This window comes from Callithrix jacchus, chromosome 19 (genome assembly GCF_049354715.1).
Source record: "Callithrix jacchus isolate 240 chromosome 19, calJac240_pri, whole genome shotgun sequence".
NCBI classification, from domain to species: Eukaryota; Metazoa; Chordata; class Mammalia; order Primates; family Cebidae; genus Callithrix; species Callithrix jacchus.
Window position 1 is genome coordinate 3,779,912 of NC_133520.1, and position 14,427 is coordinate 3,794,338.

A 14,427-nucleotide genomic window follows, 5' to 3' on the forward strand; every position below is an offset into this window, starting at 1 on the left:
TTTCGATATACCCGGGTGAATAGGAGCAAACGCGGTATTGAGAAATATCTGCTTCTAAAACCAAAACGGAGCTACCTAACAGAACGGTCTTCAATGTGTGCATTCAACTTACGGAGTTAAACTGATGTGTGTCTGCAGGAGTTTCTAAACCCTTTCTGTGAAGAAGTGGAAAACGCATATTCCAGCCAAATCCAGGCATCCAAGAAATAGCTGAAAATCTCCGTATAAAACACAAAACGAACGTATCTGGCAAACTGCTCTGCTGGGTGTTCGCTCAACTCAGGGAGTTGAATCGGCCTTCAGAATCAGAGAGTGACAAGCATGTTTCTTCCAGGAGCTGCGTTTCGATATACCCGAATGAATGGGAGCAAACACGGTATTGAGAAATATCTGCTTCTAAAACCAAAACGGAGCTACCTAACAGAACGGTCTTCGATGTGTGCATTCAACGTACAGAGTTAAACGGATGTGTGTTTGCAGGAGTTTCTAAATTCTTTCTGTGAAGATGTGGAAAACGCATTTTCCCAGCCAAATCCAGGCATTCAAGAAATAGCTGGAAATCTCCGTCTAAAACACAAAACGAACGTATCTGGCAAACTGCTCTGCTGGGTGTTCGCTCAACTCAGGGAGTTGAATTCGCCTTCAGAATCAGAGAGTGAGAAACACGTTTCTTCCAGGAGCTGCGTTTCGATATACCTGGGTGAATGGGAGCAAACGGGGTATTAAGAAATATCTGCTTCTAAAACCAAGACGGAGCACATAACAGAACGGTCTTCAATGTGTGCATTCAACTTACAGAGTTAAACTGATGTGTGTTTGCAGGCGTTTCTAAACCATTTCTGTGAAGAAGTGGAAAACGCATTTTCCCAGCCACATCCAGGCATTCAAGAAATAGCTGGAAATCTCCGTCTAGAACACAAAACGAACGTATCTGGCAAACTGCTCTGCTGGGTGTTCGCTCAACTCAGGCAGTTTAATCCGGCTTCAGAATCAGAGAGTGAGAAGCACGTTTCTTCCAGAAGCTGCGTTCGATAACCCGGGTGAATGGGAGCAAAAGCAGTATTGAGAAATATCTGCTTCTAAAACCGAAACGGAGCTAACTAACAGAACGGTCTTCAATGTGTGCATTCAACTTACAGAGGTAAACGTATGTGTGTTTGCAGGAGTTTCTAAACCCTTTCTGTGAAGAAGTGGAAAACGCATTTTCCCAGCCAAATCTGGGTATTCAAGAAATAGCTGTAAATCTCCGTCTGAAACTCAAAACGAACGTATCCTTCAGACTGCTCTGCTGTGTGATTGCTTACCTAAGGGAGTTGAATCTGCCTTGGCATTCAGAGAGTGAGAAGCGCGTTTCTTCTAGGAGCTGCGTTTGTGTATTCCAGAGTGAATGGGATTAAACGCTGTATTGAGAAATATCTGCTACTAAAACCAAAATAGAGCAACCTAAAAGAACGGCCTTCAATGTGTGCGTTCAACTTATAGAGATAAACTGATGTGTGTTGGAAGGAATTTGTAAACCCTTTCTGTGAATAAGCATAAAACACATTTTTCCAGCCAAATCCAAGCATTTCAGAAATAGCGGTAAATCTCCGTCTAATACTCAAAACGATCGTATCATTCAGACTGCTCTGCTGTGTCCTCGCTTACCGAAGGGAGTTGAATCTGCCTTGAGATTCAGAGAGTGAGAAGCGCGTTTTTTCTAGGAGCTGCGCTTGGAGATTCCAGAGTTAATCGGAGTAAAAGCTGTATTGAGAAATATCTGCTTCTAAAACCAAAACGGAGAAACCTAACAGAACGGCCTTCAATGTGTGCGTTCAACTTACAGAGTTAAACTGATGTGTGTTTGCAGGAGTTTGTAAACCCTTTCTGTGAAAAAGCGGAAAACGCATTTTTCCAGCCAAATCCAAGCATTTCAGAAATAGCGGTAAATCTTCGTCTAAAACTCAAAACGAACGTATCATTCAGACTGCTCTGCTGTGTGTTCGCTTACCTACGGGAGTTGAATCTGCCTTGAGATTCAGAGAGTGACAAGCCCGTTTCTTCTAGGAGCTGCGTATGCATATTCCAGAGTGAATGGGAGTAAACGCTGTATTGAGAAATATCTGCTTCTAAAACCAAAACGGAGCAACATAACAGAACGGCCTTCAATGTGTGCGTTCAACTTACAGAGTTTAACTGCTGTGTGTTTGCAGGAGTTTGTAAACCCTTTCTGTGAAGAAGCGGAAAACGCATTTTTCCAGCCAAATCCAAGCATTTCAGAAATAGCTGTAAATTTCCGTCTAAAACTCAAAACGAACCAATGATCCAGATTGCTCTGCTGTGTGTTCGCTTCCCTAAGAGACATGAATATGCCTTGAGATTCAGAGAGTGAGACGTGCGTTACTTCCAGGAGCTGCGTTTGGATATTCCAGAGTGAATGGGAGTAAACGCTCTATTGAGAAATATCTGCTTCTAAAACCAAAACGGTGCAACGTAACAGAACGGCTTTCAATGTGTGCGTTCAACTTACAGAGTTAAACTGATGTGTGTTTGCAGAAGCTTATAAACCCTTTCTGTGAAGAAGCGGAAAACGCATTTTTCCAGCGAAATCGAAACATTTCCAAAATAGCTATAAGTTTCCGTCTAAAACTCAAAACGAACGTATCCTTCAGACTGCTCTGCTGTGTGTTCTCTTCCCTGAGTTGAATGTGCCTTGAGAATCAGAGAGTGAGAAGCGCGTTTCCTCCAGGAGCTGCGTTTGGATATTCCAGAGTGAAAGGGAGTAAACGCTGTATTGAGAAATATCTGCTTCTAAAACCAAAACGGAGAAACCTAACAGAACGGCTTTCAATGTGTGCGTTCAACTTACAGAGTTAAACTGATGTGTGTTTGCAGAAGCTTATAAACCCTTTCTGTGAAGAAGCGGAAAACGCATTTTTCCAGCAAAATCCAAGCATTTCAGAAATAGCTGTAAATCTCCGTCTAAAACTGAAAACGAACGTATCCTTCAGACTGCTCTGCTGTGTGTTCGCTTCCCTAAGGGACTTGAACATGCCTTAAGATTCAGAGAGTGAGAAGCGCGTTTCTTCCAGGAGCAGCGTTTGGTTATTCCAGAGTGAATGGGAGTAAAGGCTGTATTGAGAAATATCTGTTTCTAAAACCAAAACGGAGCAACCTAACAGAACGGCCTTCAATATCTGTGTTCAACTTACAAAGTTAAACTGACGTTTCTTTGCAGGAGTTTGTAAATTCTTTCTGTGAAGAAGCGGAAAACGCATTTTTCCAGCCTAATCCAAGCATTTCAGAAATAGCTGTAAATCTCCATCTAAAACTCAAAACGAAGGTATCCTTTAGACTGCTCTGCTGTGTGTTCGCTTCCCTGAGTTGAAACTGCCTTGAGAGTCAGAGAGTGAAAAGTGCGTTTCTTCCAGGAGCTGCGTTTGCATCTTCCAGAGTGAATGGGAGTAAACGCTGTACTGAGAAATATCTGTTTCTAAAACCAAAACGGAGCAACCTAACAGAATGGCCTTCAATGTCCGTGTTCAACTTACAAAGTTAAACTGACGTGTGTTTGCAGGAGTTTGTAAACGCTTTCTGTGAAGAAGCGAAAAACGCATTTTTCCAGCCTAATCCAAGCATTTCGGAAATAGCTGTAAATCTCCGTCTAAAACTCAAAACGAACATATCCTTCAGACTGCTCTGCTGTGTGTTCGCTTCCCTAAGGGACTTGAATATGCCTTGAGATTCAGAGAGTGAGAAGCGCATTTCTTTCAGGAGCTGCGTTTGGATATTCCAGAGTGAATGGGAGTAAACGCTGTATTGAGAAATATCTGCTTCTAAAACCAATGCGGAGCAACCTTACAGAACGGCCTTCAATGTGTGCGTTCAACTTACAGAGTTAAACTGATGTGTGTTTTCAGGAGTTTCTAAACCCTATCTGTGAAGAAGCGGAACACGCATTTTTCCAGCTAAATCCCACCATTTCAGCAATAGTTGTAAATCTACGTCTAAAACTCAAAACGAACGTATCTTTCAGTCTGCTCTGCTGTGTGTTCGCTTTCCTAAGAAAGTTGAATCTGTCTTGAGATTCAGAGAGTGAGAAGGGCGTTTCTTCCAGGAGCTGCGTTTGGATATTCCAGAGTGAATGGTAGTAAACGCTGTATTGTGACATATCTGCTACTAAAACCAAAACGGAGCTACCTAACAGAACGGCCTTCAATGTGTGCGTTCCACTTACAGAGTTAAACTGATGTGTGTTTGGAGGAGTTTGTAAACCCTTTCTGTGAAGAAGCGGAAAACGCATTTTTCCAGCCAAATCTCAGCATTTCTGAAATAGCTGTAAATCTTAGTCTATAACTCAAAACGAACGTATCTTTCAGTCTACTCTGCTGTGTGTTCGCTTCCCTAAGGGACTTGAATATGCCTTGAGATTCAGAGAGTGAGAAGCCCTTTTCTTCCAGGAGCTGCGTTTGGTTATTCCAGAGTGAATGGGAGTAAACGCTGTATTGAGAAATATCTGCTTCTAAAACCAAAACGGAGCTACCTAACAGAACGGCCTTCAATGTGTGCGTTCAACTTACAGAGTTAAACTGATGTGTGTCTGCAGGAGTTTGTAAACCCTTTCTGTGAAGAAGCGGAAAACGCATTTTTCCAGCAAAATCCCAGCATTTCCTAAATAGCTGTAAATCTCTGTCTATAACTCAAAACGAACGTAGCTTTCAGTCTGCTCTGCTGTGTGTTCGCTTCCCTAAGGGAGTTGAATCTGTCTTGGGATTCAGAGAGTGAGAAGCGCGTTTCTTCCGGGAGCTGCGTTTGGATATTCCAGAGTGAATGGGAGTAAATGCTCTATTGAGAAATATCTGCTTCTAAAACCAAAACGGAGCAACCTAACAGAACGGCCTTCAATTTGTGCGTTCAACTTACAGAAGTAAACTGATGTGTGTTTGCAGGAGTTTGTAAATCCTTTCTGTGAAGAAGCGGAAAACGCATTTTTCCAGCCAAATCCAAGCATTTCAGAAATAGCTGTAAATCTCCGTCTAAAACTCAAAACGAAGGTATCCTTTAGACTGCTCTGCTGTGTGTTCGCTTCCCTGAGTTGAAACTGCCTTGAGAGTCAGAGAGTGAAAAGTGCGTTTCTTCCAGGAGCTGCGTTTGGATATGCCAGAGTGAATGGGAGTAAACGGTGTACTGAGAAATATCTGTTTCTAAAACCAAAAAGGAGCAACCTAACAGAACGGCCTTCAATGTCTGTGTTCAACTTACATAGTTAAACTGACGTGTGTTTGCAGGAGTTTGTAAACGCTTTCTGTGAAGAAGCGAAAAACGCATTTTTCCAGCCTAATCCAAGCAATTCGGAAATAGCTGTAAATCTCCGTCTAAAACTCAAAACGAACGTATCCTTCAGACTGCTCTGCTGTGTGTTCGCTTCCCGAAGAAACTTGAATATGCCTTGAGATTCAGAGAGTGAGAAGCGCTTTTCTTCCAGGAGCTGCGTTTGGTTATTCCAGAGTGAATGGGAGAAAACGCTGTCTTGAGAAATATCTGCTTCTAAAACCAAAACAAAGGAACCTAACAGAACGGCCTTCAATGTGTTCGTTCAACTTTCAGAGTTAAACTGATGTGTGTTTGCAGGAGTGTGTAAACCCTTTCTGTGAAGAAGCGGAAAATGCATTTTTCAAGCAAAATCCCAGCATTTCCGAAATAGCGGTAAATCTCCGTCTATAACTCAAAACCAACGTGTCTTTCAGTCTTCTCTGCTGTGTGTTCGCTTCCCTAAGGGAGTTGAATCTGTCTTGGGATTCAGAGAGTGAGAAGCGCCTTTCTGCCAGGAGCTGCGTTTGGATATTCCAGAGTTAATGGGAGTAAACGCTGTATTGAGAAATATCTGCTTCTAAAACCAAAACGGAGCAACCTAACAGAACGGTCTTCAATTTGTGCGTTTAACTTACAGAGGTAAACTGATGTGTGTTTGCAGTAGTTTGTAAACCCTTTTTGTGAAGAAGCGGTAACCGCATATTTCCAGCCAAATCCAAGCATTTCAGAAAGAGCTGTAAATCTCCGTCTAAAACTCAAAACGAACGTATCCTTCAGACTGCTCTGCTCTGTGTTCTCTTACCTAAGGGAGGTGAATCTGCCTTGAGATTCAGAAAGTGAGAAGCGCGTTTATTCTAGGAGCTGCGTTTGGATATTCCAGAGTGAATGGGATTAAACGCTGTATTGAAAAATATCTGCTTCTAAAACCAAAACGGAGAAACCTAACAGAACGGCCTTCAATGTGTGCGTTTAACGTACAGAGTTAAACTGATGTGTGTTTGCAGGAGTTTGTAAACACTTTCTGTGAAAAAGCGGAAAACGCATTTTTCCAGCCAAATCCAAGCATTTCAGAAATAGCGGTAAATCTTCGTCTAAAACTCAAAACGAACGTATCCTTCAGACTGCTCTGCTGTGTGTTCGCTTACCTAAGGGAGTTGAATCTGCCTTGAGATTCAGAGAGTGACAAGCCCGTTTCTTCTAGGAGCTGCGTATGCATATTCCAGAGTGAATGGGAGTAAACGCTGTATTGAGAAATATCTGCTTCTAAAACCAAAACGGAGCAACATAACAGAACGGCCTTCAATGTGTGCATTTAACTTACAGAGTTAAACTGCTGTGTGTTTGCAGGAGTTTGTAAACCCTTTTTGTGAAGAAGCGGAAAACGCATTTTTCCAGCCAAATCCAAGCATTTCAGAAATAGCTGTAAATCTCCGTCTAAAACTCAAAACGAACGTATCCTTCAGACTGCTCTGCTGTGTGTTGTCTTACCTAAGGGAGTTGAATCTGCCTTGAGATTCAGAGAGTGCGAAGCGCGTTTGTTCTAGGAGCTGCGATTGGATATTCCAGAGTGAATGGGAATAAACGCTGTGTTGAGAAATATCTTCTTCGAAAACCAAAACGGAGCAACCTAACAGAACGGCCTTCAATGTGTCCGTTCAACTTACAGAGTTAAACTGATGTGAGTTTGCAGGAGTTTGTAAACCCTTTCTGTGAAGAAGGGGAAAACGTATTTTTCCAGCCAAATCCAAGCATTTCAGAAATAGCGGAAAATCTCCGTCTAAAACTCAAAACGAACGTATCCTTCAGACTGCTCTGCTGTGTGTTGGCTTACCTAAGGGAGTTGAATCTGCCTTGAGATTCAGAGAGTGAGAAGCGCGTTTCTTCTAGGAGCTGCGTTTGGATATTCCAGAGTGAATGGGAGTAAACCATGTATTGAGAAATATCTGCTTCTAAAACCAAAACGGAGCTACCTAACAGAACGGTCTTCAATGTGTGCGTTCAACTTACAGAGTTAAACTGATTTGTGTTTGCAGGAGTTTTTTAACCCTTTCTGTGAAGAAGCGGAAAATGCATTTTTCCAGCCAAATCCCAGCATTTCAGAAATAGTTGTAAATCTCCGTCTAAAACTCAAAACGAACGTATCCTACAGCCTGCTCTGCTGTATGTTCGCTTCCCTGAGGGAGTTGAATCTGCCCTGAGATTCAGAGAGTGAGAAGCACGTTTCTTCCAGGAGCTTCGTTTGGATATCACAGAGTGAATGGGATTAAACGCTGTATTGAGAAATATCTGGTTCTAAAACCAAAACGGAGCAGCCTAACAGAACGGCCTTCAATGTGTGTGTTCAACTTACAAAGTTAAACTGACGTGTGTTTGCAGGAGTTTGTAAAACCTTTCTGTAAAGAAGCGGAAAACGCATTTTTCCAGCGAAATCCAAGCATTTCCAAAATAGCTATAAATCTCCGTCTAAAACTTAAAACGAACGTATCCCTCAGACTGCTCTGCTGTGTCGTCGCTTCCCTTAGTGGAATCTGCCTTGAGAGTTAGAGAGTGAGAAGCGCGTTTCCTCCAGGAGCTGCGTTTGGATATTCCAGAGTGAATGGGAGTAAACGCTGTATTGAGAAATATCTGCTTCTAAAACCAAAACGGAGCAACCTAACAGAACGGCTTTCAATGTTTGCGTTCAACTTACAGAGTTAAACTGATGTGTGTTTGCAGAAGTTTGTAAACCCTTTCTGTGAAGAAGCGGAAAACGCATTTTTCCAGCAAAATCCAAGCATTTCAGAAATAGCTGTAAATCTCCGTCTAAAACTCAAAATGAACGTATCCTTCAGACTGCTCTGCTGTGTGTTCGCTTCCCTAAGAGACTTGAATATGTTTGAGATTCAGAGAGTGAGAAGCGCGTTTCTTCCAGGAGCTGCGTTAGGTTATTCCAGAGTGAATGGGAGTAAACGCTGTATTGAGAAATATCTGTTACTAAAACAGAAACGGAGCAACCTAACAGAACGGCCTTCAATGTGTGTGTTCAACTTACAAAGTTAAACTGACGTGTGATTGCAGCAGTTTGTAAACCCTTTCTGTGAAGAAGCGGAAAACGCATTTTTCCAGCCAAAACCAAGCATTTCAGAAATAGCTGTAAATCTGCGTCTAAAACTAAAAACGAACGTATCCTTCAGACTGCTCTGCTGTGTGTTCGCTTCCCTAAGGGACTTGAATATGTTTGAGATTCAGAGAGTGAGAAGCGCGTTTCTTCCAGGAGCTGCGTTAGGTTATTCCAGAGTGAATGGGAGTAAACGCTGTATTGAGAAATATCTGCTTCTAAAACCAAAACGGAGCAACCTAACAGAACGGCGTTCAATGTGTGCTTTCAACTTACAGAGGTAAAGTGATGTGTGTTTGCAGGAGTTTGTAAACAATTTCTGTTGAGAAGCGGGAAACCCGTTTTTTTCAGCCAAATCCAAGCATTTCAGAAATAGCTGTAAATCTCCGTCTAAAACTGAAAAGAAACGTATCCTTCAGTCTGCTCTGCTGTGGGTTCGATTCCCTAAGGGAGTTGAATCTGTCTTGAGATTCAGAGAGTGAGAAGCGCGTTCCTTCCAGGAGCTGCGTTTGGGTATTCCAGAGTGGGATTAACCGCTGTATTGAGAACTATCTGCTTCTAAAACCAAAACGGAGCAACCTCAGACAATGGCTTTCAATGTGTGATTTCCACTTATACAGTTAAACTGATGTTTGTTTGCAGGAATTTGTAAACCCTTTTTGTGAAGAAGCGGAAAACGCTTTTTTCCTGCCAAATCCAAGCATTTCAGAAATAGCGGTAAATCTCTGTCTAAAACTCAAAAGGAACGTATTCTTCAGACTTCTGTGCTGTGTGTGCGCTTTTCTAAGGGAGTTGAATCTGCCTTGAGATTCAGAGAGTGAGAAGGGCGTTTCTACCAGGAGCTGCTTTTGGATATTCCAGAGTGAATGGTAGTAAACGCTGTATTGAGACATATCTGCTTCTAAAACAAAAACCGAGCAACTTAACAGAACGGCCTTCAATGTGTGCGTTCAACTTATAGAGTTAAACTGATGTGTGTTTGCAGGAGTTTGTAAATCCTTTCTGTGAAGAAGGGGAAGAGGCATTTTTCAAGCCAAATCCCAGCATTTCATAAATTGGTGTAAATCTCCGTCTAGAACTCAAAACGAACGTATCATTCAGACTTCTCTGCTGTGTGTTCGCTTCCCTAAAGGAGTTGAATCTGCCTTGAGATTCAGAGAGTGAGCAGCCCCTTTCTTCCAGGAGCTGCGTTTGGATATGCCAGAGTGAATGGGAGTAAACACTGTATTGAGAAATATCTGCTTCTAAAACCAAAACGGAGCAACCTAACAGAACGGCCTTCAATGTGTGCGTTCAACCTACAGAGTTAAACTGATGTGTGTTTGCAGGAGGTTGTAAACCCTTTCTGTGAAGAAGCGGAAAACGAATTTCTCCAGCCAAATCCCAGTATTTCAGAAATAGGTGTAAATCTCCGTCTAAAACTCAAAACGAACGTATCCTTCAGACTGCTCTGCTGTGTGTTCGCTTCCATAAGGGAGTTGAATCTGCCTTGAGATTAAGAGACTGAGAAGCGCGTTCCTTCCAGGAGCTGCGTTTGGATATTCCAGAGTGAATGGGAGTAAACGCTGTATTGAGAAATATCTGCTTCTAAAACCAAAACGGAGCAACCTAACAGAACGGCCTAAAATGGGTGCGTTTAACATACAGAGTTAAACTTATGTGTGTTTGCAGGAGTTTGTAAACCCTTTCGGTGAAGAAGCGGAAAACGCATTTTTCCAGCAAAATCCAAGCTTTTCAGAAATAGCTGTAAATCTCCGTCTAAAACTCAAAACGAACGTATCCTTCAAACTGCTCTGCTGTGTGTTCGCTACCCTGAGTTGAATCTGCTTTGAGAGTCAGAGAGTGAGAAGCACATTTCCTCTAGGAGCTGCGTTTGGATATGCCAGAGTGAATGGGAGTAAACACTGTATTGAGAAATATCTGCTTCTAAAACCAAAACGGAGCAACCTAACAGAACGGCTTTCAATGTGTGTGTTCAACTTACAAAGTTAAACTGACGTGTGCTTGCATAAGTTTGTAAATTCTTTCTGTGAAGAAGCAGAAAACGCATTTTTCCAGCCAAATCCAAGCATTTCAGAAATAGCTGTAAATCTCCGTCTAAAACTCGAAACGAACGAATCCTTCATATTGCTCTGCTGTGTGTTCGCTTCCCTAAGGGACTTGAATCTGGCTTGAGATTCAGAGAGTGAGAGGCGCGTTTCTTCCAGGAGCAGCGTTTGGTTATTCCAGAGTGAATGGGAGTAAACGCTGTGTTGAGAAATATCTGCTTCTCAAACCAAAACGGAGCAACCTAACAGAACGGCCTTCAATGTGTGTGTTCAACTTACAATGTTAAACTGACGTGTGTTTGCAGGAGTTTGTAAACCCTTTCTGTGAAAAAGCGGAAAACGCATTTTTCCAGCCAAATCCAAGCATTTCAGAAATAGCTGTAAATCTCCGTCTAAAACTCAAAACGAACGTATCCTTCAGATTGCTCTGCTTTGTGCTCGCTTACCTAAAGGAGTTGAATCTGCCTTGAGATTCAGAGAGTGAGAATCGCCTTTCTTCCAGGAGCTGCGTTTGGATATTTTAGAGTGAATGGGAGTAAACGCTGTATTGAGAAATATCTGCTTCTAAAACCAAAACGGAGCAACCTAACAGAACGGCCTTCAATGTGTGCGTTCAACTTACAGAGTTAAACTGATTTGTGTTTGCAGGAGTTTTTAAACCCTTTCTGTGAAGAAGAGGAAAACGCATTTTTCAAGCCAAATCCAAGCATTTCAGAAATAGCTGTAAATCTCCGTCTAAAACTCAAAACGAACGCATCCTTCAGACTGCTCTGCTGTATGTTCGCTTCCCTGATGGAGTTGAATCTGCCCTGAGATTCAGAGAGTGAGAAGCACGTTTCTTCCAGGAGCTTCGTTTGGATATCCCAGAGTGAATGGGATTAAACGCTGTATTGAGAAATATCTGCTTCTGAAACCAAAACGGAGCAGCCTAACCGAACGGCCTTCAATGTGTGTGTTCAACTTATAAAGTTAAACAGACGTGTGTTTGCAGGAGTTTGTAAACCCTTTCTGTAAAGTAGCGGAAAACGCATTTTTCCAGCGAAATCCAAGCATTTCAAAAATAGCTATAAATCTCCGTCTAAAACGTAAAACGAACGTATCCTTCAGACTGCTCTGCTGTGTCTTCGCTTCCCTTAGTTGAATCTGCCTTGAGAGTTAGAGAGTGAGAAGCGTGTTTTTTTCAGGATCTGCGTTTGGATAGTCCAGAGTGAATGGGAGTAAACGCTGTATTGAGAAATATCTACTTCTAAAACCAAAAGAAAGCAACCAAACAGAACGGCCTTCAATGAGATCGTTCAACTTACAGAGTTTAACTGATGTGTGTTGGCAGGAGTTTGTAAACCTTTCTGTGAAGAAGAGGAAAATGCATTTTTCCAGCCAAATCCCAGCATTTCAGAAATAGCTGTAAATCTCCGTCTAAAACTCAAAACGAACGTATCCTACAGACTGCTCTGCTGTATGTTCGCTTCCCTGAGTAAGTTCAATCTGCCCTGAGATTCAGAGAGTGAGAAGCGCGTTTCTTCCAGGAGCTTCGTTTAAATATCCCAGAGGGAATGGGAGTAAACCTTGTATTGAGAAATATCTGCTTCTATAACCGAAACGGAGCAACCTAACAGAACGGCCTTCAATGTGTGCGTTCAACATACAGAGTTAAACTGATGTGTGTCTGCAGGAGTTTGTAAACCCTTTCTGTGAAGAAGCGGAAAACGCATTTTTCCAGCCAAATCCCAGCATTTCCTAAATAGCTGTAAATCTCCGTCTATAACTCAAAACGAACGTAGATTTCAGTCTGCTCTGCTGTGTGTTCGCTTCCCTAAGGGAGTTGAATCTGTCTTGGGATTCAGAGAGTGAGAAGCGCATTTCTTCCGGGAGCTGCGTTTGGATATTCCAGAGTGAATGGGAGTAAACGCTCTATTGAGAAATATCTGCTTCTAAAACCAAAACGGAGCAACCTAACAGAACGGCCTTCAATTTGTGCGTTCAACTTACAGAAGTAAACTGATGTGTGTTTGCAGGAGTTTGTAAATCCTTTCTGTGAAGAAGCGGAAAACGCATTTTTCCAGCCAAATCCAAGCATTTCAGAAATAGCTGTAAATTTCCGTCTAAAACTCAAAACGAACGAATGATTCAGACTGCTCTGCTGTGTGTTCGCTTCCCTAAGAGACATGAATATGCCTTGAGATTCAGAGAGTGAGACGTGCGTTACTTCCAGGAGCTGCGTTTGGATATTCCAGAGTGAATGGGAGCAAATGCAGTATTGAGAAATATCTGCTTCTAAAACCAAAACGGAGCTACCTACCAGAACGGACTTCAGTGAGTTTATTCAACGTGCAGAGTTAAACAGATGTGTCTTTGCAGTAGTTTATAAACAATTTCTGTGAAGAAGCAGAAAACGGATTTTCCACCAAAATCCAAGCATTTAAACAATAGCAGTAAATCTTCTTCTAGAACACAAAGACAACGTATCTTTCAAATTGCTCTTCTGTGTGTTCATTCAACTTAAGAAGTTGAATCTGTGTTTAGATTCAGAGAGCTTGAAGCACGTTTCCTGTAGGAGCTGCGTTTTGATATTCCAGAGTGAATGAGAGTAAACTCAGTATTGAGAAATATCTGCTTCTAAAACCAAAACGGAGCTACCTAACAGAACGGGCTTTAACGTGTGGATTTAACTAGCAGAGTTAAACCGATGTGTGTTTGTAGTCGTTTGTAAGCTCTTTCTGTGAAGAAGCAGAAAACGGATTTTTCCAGCCAAATACAAGCATTTAAGAAAGAGCAGTAAATCTCCGTCTAAAACAAAAAACAAACGTATCCTTCAAACTTCTTTGCTGTGGGTTCTTTCAGCTAAGAGAGTCGAAGCATTCTTTAGATTCAGCGAGTTAGAAACGCGTTTGTACTGGTAGCTGCGTTTGGATATTCCTGAGTGAATAAGAGTACATGGTGTATGGAGAAATATCTGGTTCTAAAAGGTAAACGGAGTTACCTAACAGAACGGTCTTCAATGTGTCCATTCAACGTACAGAGTTAAACTCATGTGTATTTGCAGTAGTTTGTAAACCCTTTCTGTGAAGAAGCAGAAAACGCATTTTTCCAGCCAAATTCATGCATTTAAGAAATAGTGGTAAATCTCCATCTAAAACAAAAATTAAACGTATCCTTAAAACTATTCTGTTGTGTGTTTTTTCAACATAAAGTGCTTAATCTGTGTTTAGATTCAGAGAGTTTGAAGCACGTTTCTTATAGGAACTGCCTTTCGGTATTCCAGATTGAATGGAATTAAACGCAATATTCAGAAATATCTGCTTCTGAAACCAAAACGGAGCTACCTAATAAAATGGGCTTCAATGATTCCTTTCAACGTACAGAGTAAACTGAGGTGTCTTTGCAGTAGTTTGTAAACCCTTTCTGTGAAGTAGCAGAAAACGGATTTTTCCAGCCAAATCCAAGCATTTAAGCAATAGCGGATAAATCTTTGTCTAGAACACAAAGCAAACGTACCTTTCAAACATCTTCGCTGTGTGGTTTGTTAAACTTAAAGAGTTGAATCTGTGTTTAGTTTCAGAAAGTTTAAAGCACGTTTATTTTAGGAGCTGCGTTTTGGTATTCCAGAGTGAATGGGAGTAAATGCGAAATTGAGAAATATCTGCTTCTGAAACCAACACGGAGCTACCTAATAGAATAGGATTCAATGAGTCCATTCAACTTACAGAGTTAAACTGATTTGTCTTTGCAGTAGTGTGTAAACCCTTGTTGTGAAGAAGCAGAAAACGGATTTTTCCAGCCAAATCCATGTTTTTAAGCAGTAGTGGTAAATCTCCGTCTAGAAAGCTAAGTGAACGTATTTTTTAAACTGCTCTGCTGTGGGTTCGTTCAACTTAAGGAGTTGAATCTGTGTTTAGATTCAGAGAGTTCGAACCACGTTTCTTCTAGAAGCTGCGTTTTGATATTCCAGAGTAAATGGAAATAAACGCAGTATTGAGAAATATCTGCTTC